Raw genomic sequence first — 16,611 nt, 5'->3', positions numbered from 1 at the left:
ATCCATCCCTGTCATCCAGTCCCAGTTTCTGGCAGTCAGAGGTTTTGGGACACCCGGGGCATGGGGTTGCGTCCCTGACTATCTTGGCTAACAGCCACTGATGGACCTATCTTCTATGAACTTATCCAGTTCTTTTTTGAACCCACTTATACTTTTGGTCTGCTTAATATCCCCTGACAATGAGTTGTAGAACTTAACTGCATGTGTGAAGAAATACTTCCTTCCTGCTGCCTATTAATTTAATCAGTTGACCCCTTGTTCTTGTAAATAACACTTCCTTTTTTACTTTTCCACACCATTTATGATTTTATAAACCTTAGTCCTTGGTTTTCTAAGTCAAACAGTCCATCTTTTTATTCCTTCCTCATATGGATGCTCTTCCATACCCCTCATCGTTTTTGTTGCCATTCTCTGTACCTTTTCCAATTCTAATGTATCTTTTTTTAAATACTGCATGCCGTATTGAAGGAGTGGACATACCACAGATTTATATAGCAGCATTATGATATTTTGTCTTACCTATCCCTTTCCTAGTGGTTCCTAACATTCTGTTAGCTTTTTTGACTGCTGTTGCACACTGAACAGATATTTTCAGAGAACTATCCACATTGACTCCAAGATCCCTTTCTTGAAGGTAATAGCTAATTTAGACCCCATCATTTTGTATGTATAGTTGGGATTATGTTTTCCAACGTGTATTACCGTGCACTCATCAATATTGAATTTCATTTGCCATTTTGTTGCCCAGTCACCCAGTTTAACCTTTTTAACTCTTCGTTAAGTCCAAAGCTGACAGGAATCTTGAATAATTTTGTATTGTTTGCGAATTTTGCCTTCTCACTGTTCATCCCCTTTTCCAGATCATTTACAAATATGATGAACAGCACAGTTCCCTGGGAAACTCCACTATTTCTCTCTCTCCATTGTGAAAACTGACCATTTATCCCTACCCTTCAAATTCTTTTTTGTCCCGTGTTGTTATACTTTATGGTCGTGATCCTGATTGGGAAGGGGAACCAGCAGCCTGCTACTACAAAGGGGCATCTCAATGTTTACCACACCAGCAACTGTGCTTGCCCTGTTACTATTTCCAGTCCTTGCTCTGGCCTGTCTCTAGCCCTTTCTCTAGTCCTCACTCCAGTCTTGACTTCTGTCCACTTCAGTCTAGGCCTTGTCTTCCTGCCCTGCTCCTGATTCTAACTCCAGTTCTGACCTTTGGCGTGGCTCCTCGACCCTCATCCTGGCTTCACCCTAGGTCTGGTACCTGACTCCTAGATCTATGCTCACTAGTACTTCGAACTGCCACCTGCTTTACCCATTAGGTAGGCTGCCCATACCCTGGCAGCTTACAGTTTGAGCAGCCCTAAAGACCAGATGTAAGGAGGCAGGGCATGGGCCTAACAACATGGAGGTCCCTCCTGGGATGACTCCCAGTAGGAGCCCAATTCACCCTTGCAGTCTTAGTCGGTGCCTTACAGGAACTGCAGGTCCAGGTTGCTACACTACAAGACAGGAATGCAACCCTCCAAGCCCGGGTGGTTTCTAAGTGGCCCCCCTCTTCCCATGCCAACCCTCATGCTTGCTGTCTGCAAGCCCAAAGTCCCCTGACCAGACAAGTTCAATGGGGATTGTGCCAAGTTGAATCAATGAGACTTGTTGTTTGTTCTGTGACCCCTATCATACCACAGACCAGTGCTTCGTAGGACTTGTGTTTAGCCTGCTTACTTAGGAGGCAGTTCTCTGGGCTTCCCAACTATAGGAGGGGGTCTAGCTCGAATGCTTTGAGGAATTTGTCCTGGCATTGGCAGGCATTTTTGGTGACCCTAACAAAGAGCACGCTGCAGAAGCTGTGCTCCAAGTCCTCCAGCATGGGTCCCAATCTGTCGCCAGATAGGTAGCCAGGTTTCAATGCCTGGCAACCGCTACCTGCTGGAATGAGGGCGTACAATGACATTGTTACCCGGGGTTCTGCCAACCCAAAGCTCGGTAACTTTACTTTGTGTGAGGTGATGTCAGGAATTAAGCCAAATGGAGACACAGCCATCCAGATGGACTGGTAGAAACCGTATAACACAAAAGCACTCTTACTACACAGCTATACTTCACTTAGGCTCACATCTGCAACAAATTAGTAAAACACCTCAACCCTTAATAATTACTGAAGTCTGGGGTAGCTTTCGAGTGGAAACGGCGACAGCTTTCTGATCGGCCTGATCTTCCGGCTGTTGTTGGAGGATCCAGAAGTTGTGTCCAAGAAGAGATCCCAAAGAGTCCAAGCCTCTTCTTGTTAGTAGACATTATCCTTAGTTATAAATGAGTTAGTAGACTCATTTATCCTTGTTAGTAGACAATAACAAGTCTAGAAAGAGGGAAAAAAGTTTCAAAAGCAAGACCTAAGGTTGCCAGAGTACTTAATTAACTAGATGTGTTCCCACAGAATCTGCTTATCTTGAGGCCCGAACAGACATCGCCCAGAAGGCATGCATAAATAAGCTTATTTGTCTTTTTCTGAAACACAGATTCCAGCACAGAACATCAGGGAGGGGGTGCAGGGTCAGGCAAAGGTCCTGGTTTAGTCTTGCCAAGACTGCACAGGCCTGCAGAAAGGCCTACCAAGTTTGGCTGCTGTTGATATGATCATCAATATTACACTGTCAAGTGGTCCCTGGCCCTTTTACTGGTCTATCAAAATCTCCCCGTACAACATCACTTCTGGTAAGGACTCAATGACCTTATTAAGGACGAGTTAGCTTGAGTAGAATCCCCGTCTAGCCGAAGGGCCCTGATCTATCTGTGTATAAGGACTGATGACCAGCTAATGAAATGAAGCCAGGAAAGGAAGCGCATCACTTGAACCTCATCAAACCAGGCCCTTCCATTCTCTGCAGATCTAGACAATCCATTGGACACTGAGCCAATGCAGACAGACCAAGTTTGACTCCACCTCTCAGCCAACTAAAAGAGCCAGCATGTACTGTGGTATTTAGAAGCAGGTTGTCCACCAAGAAACACCACCCTGCTGGGTCGGGAAACACCAGGATTCAGCCCCTGTATTGGGGCCAGAGCTGGGTCAGTACTCCACACCACCCCGCAGTGAGTCACTCTGCTGCTGCTCTGCTGGAATCCTGACAATCCCTAACCAACATACCACTCCACTTCATCTTCCCCTTTACCTCTGGCATCTGGTGGTGCCCAACCTCTGCATGGAGGCATTGGTTGACTCCGTCAACTTCACTGACCATGAATTTGTCAAGGATCATTGGATCCCTACCCTCCACAAAGACTCCCCGCAGCTTTCTGAGACCATCAGGTTCCCCCCGCCTCTCTTTGGGGCTCATAACCTCCATTGGCACTGTCTGATATGTAATCAACAGCAGGAGCTACTGGGAAATCATGCAGATCAGGGTGATCCATGCCCCGCATACATTGGTCATTCTTGGTGCCCCTTGGCTTGTCTCCCACGATCCCCTAATCAGTTGATGATCAAGGACGATGCTCTTCTGCTCCCTGCAGAACCAATGAGAATGGATCCCTAGCTCCCATCCACAGTCACCCATACTCTGTGGGGCACTTCAGCCCCCAATGATCCCAAACAGTGGGCCCAGCCACACCTAAGATTCCTGTCAAATACCTAGAGTTTTCCAGGGTATTCAACAAACAGGAGGTGGACAGCCTACTACCCCACCGCTGTTATGACTGCCCTATTGAACTCTGCTTGGAGATGGAAGTTCTCTTTGGACACGTTTACGGTGTACCTCGAGGAAAACCTGCAGAAGAGATTTATTCATCCCTCTGCCTCCCCAGCTGGTGACCCTATATTCTTTGCAGCCAAGAAGGAGGGCTCTTTCTGACACTGTTGATTACCAGGCACTAAACTGAATCACAGTACACAATTGATATCCCCTTCCCATTATTGATAAGTTCCTGGAAAGACTCCAATCAGCCTGGACCTTCACAAAAGTAGACCTGTGTGGAGCATTTAACTTGGTCAGAATCCAACAGGGAGACAAGTGGAAGATGCCATTCCAATCCATTTTGAATATTAGCTTATGCCATTTGGCCTCTTTGATGCTCCTGCCACTCCAGGAAAGGGTTCCTGGCTGTGGATTGCAAGCAAAGATACATGCTAAACTCTGTAAGAAGGGTGGGGCATAGGAAACACTCCTCTCTTCAGCATGTCTTATTGACTAATTTAGCTGGCTCCTTACCTAGTATGCTGCCTCTTGTAGATTGTATTTTTAGGTGTCTATCTCTTCTCATTCCCTGTATATGGAACCTAGGTATCTAACTCAGGCTTTGTGCATTCCAGAGTTGTTCCATTGATGATCTAGGTACCTAAAGGCTGAGCTTTGCAACAGTGAACATCACCTAAGTCCCTTTGTGGATCCAGGTCACTGCTTATGCCCCCTTTTCCCATGACACACCCTGTACTGGTGGGCAGGGAGATGGTGCTGCTGTGGATTCCCTGTATGTCAGGGGAATACCTAGCTACCCAGTTCAACCAGCTTGCCAGCTACTTTGCAACCCTGGAGTTGCACAAAGCAGAAAGACTGGGAGCCAGAATCTTCCTCTGTATCTCAACTTGTCTGTTATTTATTCTGGGGAAAGAAGACAGAATAAAATCAAAGAAAAAGAATAGAAGGGAAAGCAGAGAAGACAAGAGGAGGAATTCAAGGAAAGTCTATGTTTGACCTTAGGTTTTTTTACTTGCCATTAAGGATGGGGCCTGTATTGGTTGGTTTCCATCTCTGTTCATTATCTGGCACTGGTAACCTGTAAATTACTCTCTGGTAGGAAGCATCTCACCTAATAATGTAATAAACCATTCTCTTTGCTGTTTGTTTCTGTCACCCAGCTGCATGTGTTCAAAGTGAATCCTTGCCAAAGTAGTTGTGGTGCTAAACTATTTCAGACCTTACATACCTGTTCTTTCTACGCTTCGGACAGAATGTTCCTACCCTAAAGCATGGCTGATGCAAGCAAAAGCTCTGAATACACTAGAGAGGCTGTATTTAATTTTTCATTGAATTTCTCTCTCTTCCCCTCGCTGCTGAATTTCCTGAGTCTGTTTTTCACTCTTTCTGTCCTCTGCTCCATTTTTCACTTTATATTTACCATGGATTCTTTCCTCTTGCTTGCTTCTTTCACAGTCTCTGCTAAACAGGACACAATACAGCAACACTTGAGTGAAAAAATCTAAATTTCACATACATTCTATAGAGTTGTTTGACGGGAGGTAAGATTTGTTCTCCCAGCCCTGTAAATTCACCCTATACTCTTGAGGCAGATTCAGAGGCATGCTCCAGCTGCTTTGCACAACTGAAGTGTCATAAAATAGCTGTAAATCTGGGCACTTTATGAATTAACTGGCTGGTTAGGCTGAGTTTTCAGCTGTTTTATATCTCCAGAGCACTACAAAGCCGTGAAAATGAATCTGGCCCTATAGTCACATGGTCCATGAAGTTCTGCTCACTCCAGCACTGGCTATTATTCCTTCCAAAATTGAAAAAGAGGGAGCAAATGCCCTCCTTTACCCTGTGCTCTCTGTTGCTGTGGAAAAAACTCTAAAACCTCAAAGGAAGAACATTTGTGTAAGAAATTTTGCTGAAAAGGCCAAGTAGGTGATGTTAACAAGAGGGAAAAGTTCCCTAATAGAACTGAACCCATGGCAAAGAGGAGATTTAAATGTAGCTACCTTCCTTCATTTGATGGAAGCAGAAATTCATTTTTAAGGGGAAAAAAATTGCAGGTCTAATCATAAAACCTCACTCACTAAAAATAAAAATCTTTCTCCTGAGAGACAACCAAATGCTGGCAATTACTGCTTTCCATTAAAAATATGCTGTTATTATCCCAGTGAAATTCCTATACTCCTTCCCCATCTCACTGTGGTGAATAAAGCTTTTAGTTGTTGGCTTGCCCCCTTGTAACAACCACTGCATTAATAGGGATAAGCAGATTGTATAATAAGGCTGCCACCGGATTCAATTATAGCTCCCCTCGGGATGGCCTTTTGTAAGGTGAATAATGTGCCTCTTTGGCCCAGGCAATAATTAACCAAATTATCAAATTATTTGGTCCTGGCAATAATTTACCCAAATGAAGTGGTCCAAAAGAAATTAATGGATTACAAAAAACAAATGCCCAAACCTAATAGAATAACAGGCTTGATTTTTTTTTTTGAAGTGCTGAACACCCACAATCCCATATGAAAACAATGGGAACATGGGCCATTCAGAACCTCTGAAAATCAGGCTCAACAATTTAAAAAAGGCCATAAAATCTAAAGAGAGCACAATCCAGATGGGCCCATATCCCACACCCTCCCTGTCTTGCATACCTAAGGATTCAGTTACAGTGGTGCCCAGAATGCCTTTCCAGTTCACTGGTATTCAATGGACCAAACAGGAAGGTATGGGGCAACCTATGAGCACACGGCAGTAACAACAACAAAAAAGCAACACAAGTGAGTCGTGCTCACAGCATTTGTATTGCATTATGGTAGCATCTAGAGGTCCTAATAAAATGGGGGCCTTGTTGTTCTGGGTACTGTTCAAACACAAAGGAAGATATGGTTCCTGCCCTCAGGAACATACAGTCTAGGCAGACATACAATGGGTATGGAAAAGGAATGTAATCAGTTCTACACCATTTGTATAGAGAGACTATATTAATAGTTTTTGAATAATAAAACATCTCAACTCCTTTCTTGTAGCGATAATGAGAGAGAGAGATATTTAGGAGATGTGTAATGTAGCCTTCTGGATCAATTCAAGGAAAGTGTTCCATGTGTAGGGAGCAATATGCAGGAGAGAGAGTCTTTCATGGTCATAAACATCTTTCTTCCTTTCCACCCAGTCTTCCACCTCTGCCCGTCTAAAGGTAAATGTAGACAATTTGGCTTCTGAGAAAGACAGGCAGATCAGCTCAGGCTTGCTACTTGTGGCATAGGTGGTTGTTAACTGCTTTACACAAACCAAGGTTGGTCCCTGAAGACAGCCGGGGGAAAGTGGTTAAATGGGCGGCTGAAGCAAGCATAACCGGGCAGGTGGAGGATGGAGGAAATTCAGGGGAGACATGATGATAAACAAAAGAGGGCAAATGGAGAAGGGCAGCCAGAAGTGTGAAGGGTTTAAAAGTGAGAACAAGAAGGTTGAACGTGACATGGTGGAAAAGTAGGAAAGCCTTCCAAGAGGGGTGTCATGGACACATGCCTAAACATAACATACTCCTGAGGGAATTCTGCACCCAAAAAATAAAAACTCTGCGCACAATATTTTAAAATTCTGCATATTTTATTTGTCAGAAAATCAATGTGGAAGCTCCAGCATGGCAGTGGGGAGGATGGAGATGGGAGATCACCTTGCAGCCCACCCCCCCTCTCTGGGATACAGACTCAAAGGTGAGACTGCACCCAACCCTGAAAAAGCACACGGGCTGGGCTTGCCCTAGAAACAACCCGGGACCCTGCCTGTCCAAGCCAGGCACATCAAGATAGCAAGCGAGAGGGCCAGAGTCTCACACGCATGCCCAGCCCGGGTCCCCGATCCAAGTGTGGAGCAAGCAAGCTCAGCACAACAGGATCCAAGTGTAGAGAGGTTTAGTGTGGGGGGATCCAGGTATGGGGTGAGAGGGTTCTGTGTGGTACAATTTGGGTGTGGGCGGTTTGGTGAGGGATCCAGGTGTGAGAGGGATCTGGACGCACAGGTGCTCATTCGGGGGTTCTGGGTGCAATGGGAATGGGACTCTGCAGGGGGTCCAGGTGAAGGTGATTGGGGCTCACTGGGGGGGCTGGGTGTTGGGAGAGTGGGACTTGGTGGGGTGGGGGTCCAGGTGCAGCTAGTTGGGGATGAGGGGGTCTGGGTGCAGGGGGCTCATCAGAGTGGTCCAGGTGCAGGGGCCAGTGGGACTTGTTGTGGTGGTGGTTCGAGTGTGGGGGACCCAGTGGGGGATGATCTGAGTGCTGGGGTGGGGGTCCGGATGCAAGGAGGAGGGGCTTGGTGGTAGGCCCAGTGGGAGGTGGTTTGGGTGCAGGGTTGGGGGTCCGGATGCAGTGGGGAGGGACTCAGGGGTCCAGATGCAGGCGGGTGGAGCTTGGCAGAAGGGTCTGGGGGGGATCTGGGGAGTTGGGCAGACAGGGGCACAGCTCCCTGTACAGTGATCCCTGCCCCCATGGCTGAGGAGCAATGAGGGCAGGAAGCAGAGGTGTGCGCGGAGCTTCCTGCAGCTGGGGCAGGTTTCTGGGGGTGGGTCTGACCTGGTCCTGGCTGTTTCTTCCAAGGGAAAGTTACATCCTCCCCAGTCCAGCAAGGACTAGCAGCTGAGCCTGGTGCAGGGTAGGAACAACTAGCTGGGGCATCCCCAGCCCCATCCCTTTTCATTTACCTTTCTGCCCACTGCTCCACATACCTTAAATGATGCACTTGCACTGCTGGGGAGGGGTGCGTGACTGCTTTAGTGGCTTCCCTTTGCTTCCCCAACAGAAGTCCTTTTTCTGCAGGGAAGCAAAGAAATCTGCGGGGGACATAAATTCTGTGCATGCGCATTGGCGCAGAATTCCTCCAGGAGTAATAGCATGACAGGTGTGTTAAGAGCTTACCTACTATTGAAATGCCTACTCCAGGCCACGGAGGAAACAGGAAGGAAAGGAATAATGTCATGTTTCTTGAACATGCCAAAGTGTGAGGAATCAGGGTCTGTAGCAGAGCCAGTCTCTGGGCAACTTAGTGAGCACAGCTGGTTGCTTGATTGGTCGGAAAAGTCAGCAGACCAGCTCTTAAGCCCAGCAGCAGTGGCATATCAGTGGCTGCTCAAAGCATTTGTTCATGGCTGTGATAGCTTCTGTGCCTGCTTGTTCCCTGCTTTGGACACAGCCCAGCTTCCGCTTTGCCTCACTCCAGTTAACCCAGCTCTGACTCTCAGCTCTGGCATCTGGCCCCTGTCTCTCTGGCTTTGATCCTGGGCTCCTATTCCTTGCTACTTATTCCTGCTCCAACCACTAGGCATGACCACCCACTTACCAGTTTCTGACACAAAGATTTGAGAGCTCCCTGATGTTCAGAAATGAGATTTCATGAAGCAGGACTTTGTGTTTCCAGAGCTTGCAGTGTGTGTCACACATTCATTCCCATGCTAATATATTTTCTCACAGGCAGCGATAGACTTTTTTCCCCCTTTTTTCTTTTTGCAATGTGTAACTGTTAAAAGATAATTCTAACATAACAATTAGTTTAACAACTTCATTACCCCTGGCATTTGAGCACCTGCTCTGTTAATGTGAGCTCTTCTTGCAGACTGAAAGAAACAGTAGGCTAACATCTGTGGGAAGGCTGTGTGCTGTATATTCATGGTCATGCTTCATTGCATGCTATTGTTACAGGGAGTGATGCCTGTAGTTAAGGTTATCTGCCACTTTCCTTTATAAGATCCTGTTTTCAGCTACTTTTAATTTTGCCAAACGTAAACCATCTGGGCTGAAATTTTCCAGGCTGGCTGTTTGCCTTGGGTTTTTTGTTTGCTTGGTTTTTTTGTTTTTGTTTTAAGTTTCAGCTAAAACAGTTCAGCTGTTTCTGAGAAAAAGAAGTTAGGGGGAAAATACATTGTTTTACCCACATTACAAAATTCTTACAATCATTTAGCTGGGAAGCGGTAGCTCTTCCATACTTTGGAGAAGGCCTCTATTATAATGAATAGGCACAAGAGACTGAGTTAAGGTTGCATGGGCAGCCTTAATGCTGGCATTTCCTCGCTTTTGAGTGCTTGATTTTTACACCCTTGGTGTCTTGAAGATAGCTTTTTGGATGTAGCAAAATAAAAACAGTATCACCGTTGATGGCAAAAACACTTCTTCAAGCATTTTGATTTTGCTTACAGGTAAGGGCAGGTTTAAGTTTCTTACTGTTACTCCCATTGGCTATGCTGACATGAAGTTGTAAGCGGGAGGTGGGGGTGATTCACTACACAACGTGGTGGCAATGTTCCTATTTTCTCCAACCTACCTCATGCTGTGGTGTTCGTTTCCTCTAATGCACTGAAAGAGGACAATTGGAGAAATGAAATCTTTACAAGAGCCCCCCTCTCCACTCAGAGTCAGAGCTCCAAGAAGGCCTTGCTATCTTTCCATTGGTAGGTGCTAAAATATGGCAGAGTGGTCAATAAAGGGCTCAACTTTCTCAGCTTCCACACACCAGATGTCAAGTCTGGAGTTCACTACTTCATATCCACCAAAGAGAAATGGTGAACAGAAGAACAGCAATGGGCAACAGAGCTTTTCATTTCTGGAGTCAAATCTAACCAGACTGTGCTGGCTGCTCAGTAGCATCTGAGAAATGAGTTGGTGGGTCTCCATCCAGGTCCTGTTGGAAGCACAATATACCCCCATAATTGGTACTTTGATATGGGTCCCTCCGTTCTCCCCTCCACTTTGTGCCCCTTCTCAGCACTTTTGCTGCTATCTTCTTATTTTGTCCACAAACCACATTTGAATTCTTTTTGTTGAGAATGTTGCACTGATTTGCTCTTATGCCAGTTTTCTTCCCTGTGCTTCACTTCCACTCTATCCTGTTAACTTTGACAGCTATTAGCAAGATAATAAAAACATGATCCCTGTGCTCTTTGCTTATCAAGAATTCCAGACATAAGGACGTTTCTGGTAAATATTTCCCTAGCTGTTTTAAGTGTCTGCTATTCAAGGCGTTGTTCACTGAGGATTAAAATCCTGCCAGACGCCAGCTCAGCTATCTACTCCTAAGGATATGTACACATGGACGGTGGCAAATTTGCTGCTGTCAGATCGATCTATAGAGATCGATTGAGTGGCAGTGAAGACCTGCTCAATCGATCTGGAAGTCAATTCAATTAAACCACTCCTCAAAAGGCATTGCTGTGTCAACGGGAACGCATTTCCTGTAAACAAGGGAGCTCCTTCACTTATAGGTATCTGCCATTTGCTGAGGAAGAGGATTCCCCCTTCTCCTCACCTCCAGTCTCCTGACTGGGGGAGGAGTAGCTTGTGGAAGATTGTACTTGTAGCTTATTAGTGTCTTAAGCAGCAAATTTGAGAGACTTTATAGTCTAAAAGACAATGGAACTTGTAGCAGATGAAAGCAAAGTTAGTTTATTGACTGGGCACCAGATGGAATATTCCAGCAAAGGTTTTGGTTCCATTCTGCTTTTTAAAAGAACCCAGCTCACTAGGAAGCTTGCGGACAGCTGTTGCAGAAATCAGGATGAATATACTGTCTTTCCGTAAACCAGGCTTCATGTGCTCTATGGCCTAGGTAGAAATGAGAACTAAAGTGCTGTCAGGGACAAAACTTATGATGGATGTGATGATAGAGATAGCTTCTCTTGACACGGTGATCAAGAAACTCCAGGGTCTGGACTAATCTTTCAGGGGAACCCTGTACTAGAGAATGTGGAAAGCCAGGGAAAGAAAGACAAAACAATATACCGCAAAGACAAGGTGAAAGAAAAGGGCCAATCCAAAGAGAAGGAAAAGAACAAGACAAAGTGTAGAGCCCAAGAAAGAAAGAACCAGTCTAAATGCACAACGAGAAAGGCCCAGGCAAAAAAGGAGGGAGAGACCAGTTAAGAGAAGCATTAATAAAGCATTTGGGTCAATTGTGACTACAGGGGCCTCTCCCTGTTCCTGCCTATGCTATCCAACACCTGCCAAAAGAAAATGAAGTTCTCTCACCCTCACATAGGCGACGCCTGCATCAGGAAGGAAACCGCCTGTGTTGTAGTCATCCGTATTTGAACCCCACCATTGCCCAGATTTGAAAAATAACATTTCCCATGTATTAGCTGTAGACTGAAGTTCCAAAAGCACCTAAATAGCTTAGGGTCAGCTCCCCAAAGGGATTAGGTGCCTAAACCCAGCTTTAGACATTTAAATCCCAGTCGTAGGCACCAATGTGAGCCACAAAACCCCCGTTTGCCTGCCACATAAGCTTGCAGATGCCTACATTTTTTTCTGTAAAAGCTGACTAGTGCCTAAGTTTCTGCCTCTGAGTATACGCATTGCCATCTCATGCTAGGTGTCCGGCTGTCTAGCTCATGTCTAAGCCCAGCAGGATCCACAAACCAGGGGAAGATAAAATGTAGTCTCCCTTATAATGGTTAACCTAATGGCTAAGTTACTCACCGGGGAGATGCAAGACCCTGGTTCAGTTCCCCTCCTCCTTGATGAGGAAAAGGGATTTGAACAGCGATGGCCCATGTCGCAGGTGAGTGGCCTGTTTATGGGATATTCTAATAGGGATCTCTTGTTGAAGCCATTCCACTTTAATTAAATATTAATTGGACCAGAAAAAGCATGTAGTCCAGGGCTACAGCACTGACATGAGCAATCCCTGTTCAAATTCTCTTTCTGCAGGCAGAGGGGAGAATTGAATTGGGATTTCTATGTCCCAGGTGAACACCCTAATTGCTGGGCTAAAAAAGGTGGCCTCCTTCTCTTCCCAAGGCAATTTTTTGTGAAGGGAGGCGGGCGCCTAACTCATTCTTACAAAAAATGGCTTAGGTGGTTTAGGTGCCTAAGCTGCCTGACTTCAGAAGAGGAGTCCCGCCTGTGAATTGCTAGCGAATTGCTGCAAGAGGGGTGGGGCTTAGGCAGTGGCATACCAAGAAAGGCCATGCCCCCGGGTGCTGGCCTGGAGAGGGGTGCCAGCCAGGCCCTCAGAGGAGGAGCCACCCTGCCCCCTGTCACAGGCAGCCAGGGTGTCCTCCTGCCCTCCCGGGAGAGTGGGACACGGGCCCGCAGACACCCCCCCAGGGGAGCTGCCACCAACGGGGGGGGGGGGGGGAGGCGCCAGTGTAAGTATGGCCCCCAGGTGCCGGAGACCCACAGTATGCCACTGGGCTTAGGACACACTCTTCTTGTCAGCATCTCCCATTGGCTAGCTTATGGCTGTCTGCCTGGTGTGCTGGCTTTTGTGGATCCCGTTCTAAGGTGCCAGTCTCTCCCCATTCGTTTTACAGAGAGCCTAGGCTTGTGGGTCCCATTGTTGTCCCAGGCATTTTCTAGACACCTAAAGGTTAGGCATTGCAATGCTGAGTGTTGCAGCATCTATGTCCCTTTGAAGATCCTGGCTTCAGATGCTTTTGAAAATTGTACCCATTGAGAGTATAGTCATTATATACCAGATTATTATATTAGAACACAAAGTCTATGAGTGTGCCATTACAGCTCCAGGCCTTACCCTCCCAGGGCTGGTTCTCATAGAGAAGAAACTAGCTATGAGACTTACTGATTCAACTCAAGTGGTAAATAGCTGGGTGTTAAAGCTAATGGCCAGGGGTTCTGTAACTGCCGCTGATCGGCAGAAGGAGTTGCTACAACATCTATAGAAAATATATTCTGAAATAAACATTATCTCCCCTAGCATCTTCATGACAAAGGGGGATTTCCCCACTGCTGTAGATCAGGATCTGTCTTCAGAGAAGCTTGATCAAGGCAACATTATAATCATATTAAAACATAGACTTTCAAAATGGCCCGAAGGTGTAGGCAGCTGATATAAATTATGGATAAAGGCAGAATGGTTTTCATTTAGCTTTTACGGGTCCCACACAGGTCTCAACATCAGCACCACTGAAATCATTTTCAGTTTTCTCTTTCTTAACTCCTACAAGTCAAAGTATTTTATATACTGCTGTGTCTGGGGGGGAGGGGCAGAGGACAGGTGGGTTCTCTAAAATGCCTGTGTTCCTTTCTCAGTGTAGCTATTAGCTATATATGTAAGATTCCCATGTTCAGAGCCTCCCAGGCACTTCGCTTGCTGTTCATCAATATCAATCATTCCCATGCTTCCACCAACTCAGGGGACCCCTTTTGTTCCCTTTATTAAATGGTAGCATGTGCTGCTCGCTAGGTCTGGCTGGTTGAGCACACCTGTGCTGCTCTGCCTTTTTAAAAGACATGCTCTGAGGCATACAGGGGAAGGTTTTTAGAAGTAGTATTTCATGAGGAGCTATGTGGAGGTGGCTTTATTTAGGCATAAAAGCAGAAAGCTCAGTATCCTTCATGGAAATGCAGAAGCTAGCTAGGACACCTGAAAGGTGGGGGAGAGAATGGAGGATGGACAGACTGTGACAGGCTCTGCTCTTCTAAAAGAGAGAGACTGACTCATTCATGATGTTGGTTTTTGGGCCCGCCTCATGTTAGCTGTCTTGTGTTGTCAGGTAGTCCCAGACGGGCAGTGGTCACAAATCCATTTTCATGGGGCAAGGCGCTTCAATCAGCTCATCTTAATGCTGTTGCTTTGATTTCAGGGGAAAAGACTAGAGCAAGGAGTGGAGGTTGCCTCTCTTCTGAAGTTTCCAGCTTCTGCATTATTCAACTGATTGGGACTGGCGAGCTTGTTCCAAAGCCATGTGGGCTGAATGATTAGTGTGTATTTTATATGTGTTTGTTTATGCCTTAAGGGTGTGTGTGTGTGTATGCGTGCACACTGGCCATAGATGGTATCTTAGCTACTGAGTCTCTGTATAGTGTCAGCCAAGTCCCTTGACTGTAAGGTGCTGTGGACCATCCTCCTGTGAAATTCACTAAAGAGCAGAAACCTGCTTGCTGAGCAGAGTGTTTCTAAAATGCATCTCTTATTATTCATGTCAGCACTTCCAGTTTATACAGAACTGAGCCCCTGCCATACTTGCCACTGTTGTTGGTGCTCTTGGGGGGTCACTGTCTCTACTTGCCCTGATTGAGAAAGGATATAGCCCTTGATACTTCTCCTGAGGCTTGGCTTTCCTCTCCTGTGTTAGTTCAAACTGTGTGGCATTTTGCTGTCTCATGAGCAGCTTCCCTCACCATCTTAAGTACACAAGAGTTCTGCTCCACAGAGGTGCAGTAAATACGAATGATTAGTCTGAGGAGGAAGAGGGTTTACAGCAGAATATAAACCCACTGAACCTAGCAATAGGTCAGATTTGGAAAATCTGGACCTGGATTTGTTTTTTGTTCCTCATCGTCTAATTGTAGGGGTGTTCAGATCTGGGATTTTGGTTTGTCCTAGTCTTTAGATAGAAGGCAGATGTTAAATTCAGCATAGGTTCAGATTCCAGCAGTCTCTTCCCCTACGTGCATATTTGGGTATTGGGAGACAGTGTAGGCTGGGAGAATGTGTGTTGTAATTGGTATTAGAAGGTCCTGAATTCTAATCCTGGCCTTGCCACTGACTTGCTGGATGGCCTTTGGCAAGTTACATCATTTCTCTGTACCTCAGTTTCTCCATCTGTGAAAGGAAGAATTGCACCAGGTAAGTGAGTTCAGAATCAGGCCCACAGAATACAATTTGAAATCTCAACAATAACAGAAGAGATGTCTGACACTGAGCTTTGTACCTCCCTGTTTATTCCTTACATAATAAAAGAGAATGTCTGGGATAGGTGATATCCACAGAGCCTTACCATTTCAGCTGCAGCCACATGAAATGCTAATCTTAAAACCATAATCCTCCATCTTCAAACAAAAAATATTTTACAAGGGCATCAATTAGTTACTGAAGAACTTAAACTGCTCATGCCAGGGGTTGATGGATGAGGAATATGGTGATTTCTGGGGAATTCTATTGCCTTGAGCCAAACAATTTGAATGTTTATTTCAAGCCTGCTTCAGTTGAAAACTAAGGAGTCAGAGTGCATTACTAAACATTCATGATTATTATTAACTGTGTTAATCATTGCACTGTACCCCTGCAGTATGAGCATAACATTTTTGCATTATATGCTGCAAGCTGTAGGGGACAGCACAAGTCTCTGGAGAACGCCTGTGTTCTATTAAATATAATGCATGAGCAATTAATATGTAGGGGGAAATGAGGCATCATTGTAATCAATTACATTAACTGTTAGAGCAGTTTAACTGTGCAGTGATATTCTGAAACATCATGGGAACTTGACTTCAGAGACTTTTTGTGTCCCATCTGTAAAATGGGCTGAATTTATCCTTCCTTTATCTGTCATGCCTAGATTGTGAGCTCCTCAGTGTAGGAATTGTTTCTGACTGGATTGTTATATGTGGTCCAGCACTAGGGGCCTAGATGTCATTAGGGTTTCTAGGTTTAACTGTGATATAAATAATGAAAGGTGTACAGAAGTTCAGGGTCCTTTCATTTACACTGTTTTTAGTGGCTCACAGACAGAGGTGATATATTTTGGGGAGAATCATTCCTAACCGATCTCTTAGATGCTCTGTTTTTTGTTTTTTTTTCTTTTTCTTTTTCTTTTTCTGTTTCTGTATTTCTCCTCCCTTTTTCTTTTGTAGCTAAGGGTATTTGCATGAAAACAGGACCTGTTGTTCTTCAAGAATTCTTCTGATGTGGGTGCTTATAACTGACCCCATCCTCACTGGATAATCATAATATTATTTATAGGAAAATGTAAATTAATGTACTTATTTTTTTTTTTTTTACTTGAAATAGCTTCCTGAGATATGCATCTCGTTTTTCATTAGCTACCCAGGAAAGAAGCAATTTTGCTTGTTACTCCAGCGTAGTTCAATACAGCACAAGCAATATAAATTGAGGTACTCCATCTAAGAGAGCAGACAACAGGACTGAAACAATTACAGTTTCCATTTATTTTACACTGACAAGCCTTTTCTAT

At 45.3% G+C, this 16,611-nt stretch overlaps 1 long non-coding RNA gene across 1 annotated transcript; it reads left to right on the top strand.

Moving 5' to 3' along the window:
• Positions 1-13,954: 13,954 nt before the first annotated feature.
• Positions 13,955-15,077, top strand: LOC137153946 (uncharacterized). Its single transcript, XR_010919966.1, has 2 exons — positions 13,955-14,064; positions 14,278-15,077. It is a non-coding gene; the product is annotated as an uncharacterized lncRNA (long non-coding RNA).
• The last annotated feature ends 1,534 nt before the right edge of the window (positions 15,078-16,611 follow it).

The sequence above is a fragment of the Emydura macquarii genome, unplaced genomic scaffold (assembly GCF_026122565.2).
Source record: "Emydura macquarii macquarii isolate MOO-44397 ecotype Brisbane River unplaced genomic scaffold, CSIRO-AGI_Emac_v2 contig_1253, whole genome shotgun sequence".
NCBI classification, from domain to species: domain Eukaryota; kingdom Metazoa; phylum Chordata; order Testudines; family Chelidae; genus Emydura; species Emydura macquarii.
The sequence above is the reverse complement of the archived record's forward strand: the minus strand, read 5'-3'. Positions and strand labels throughout refer to the sequence as shown.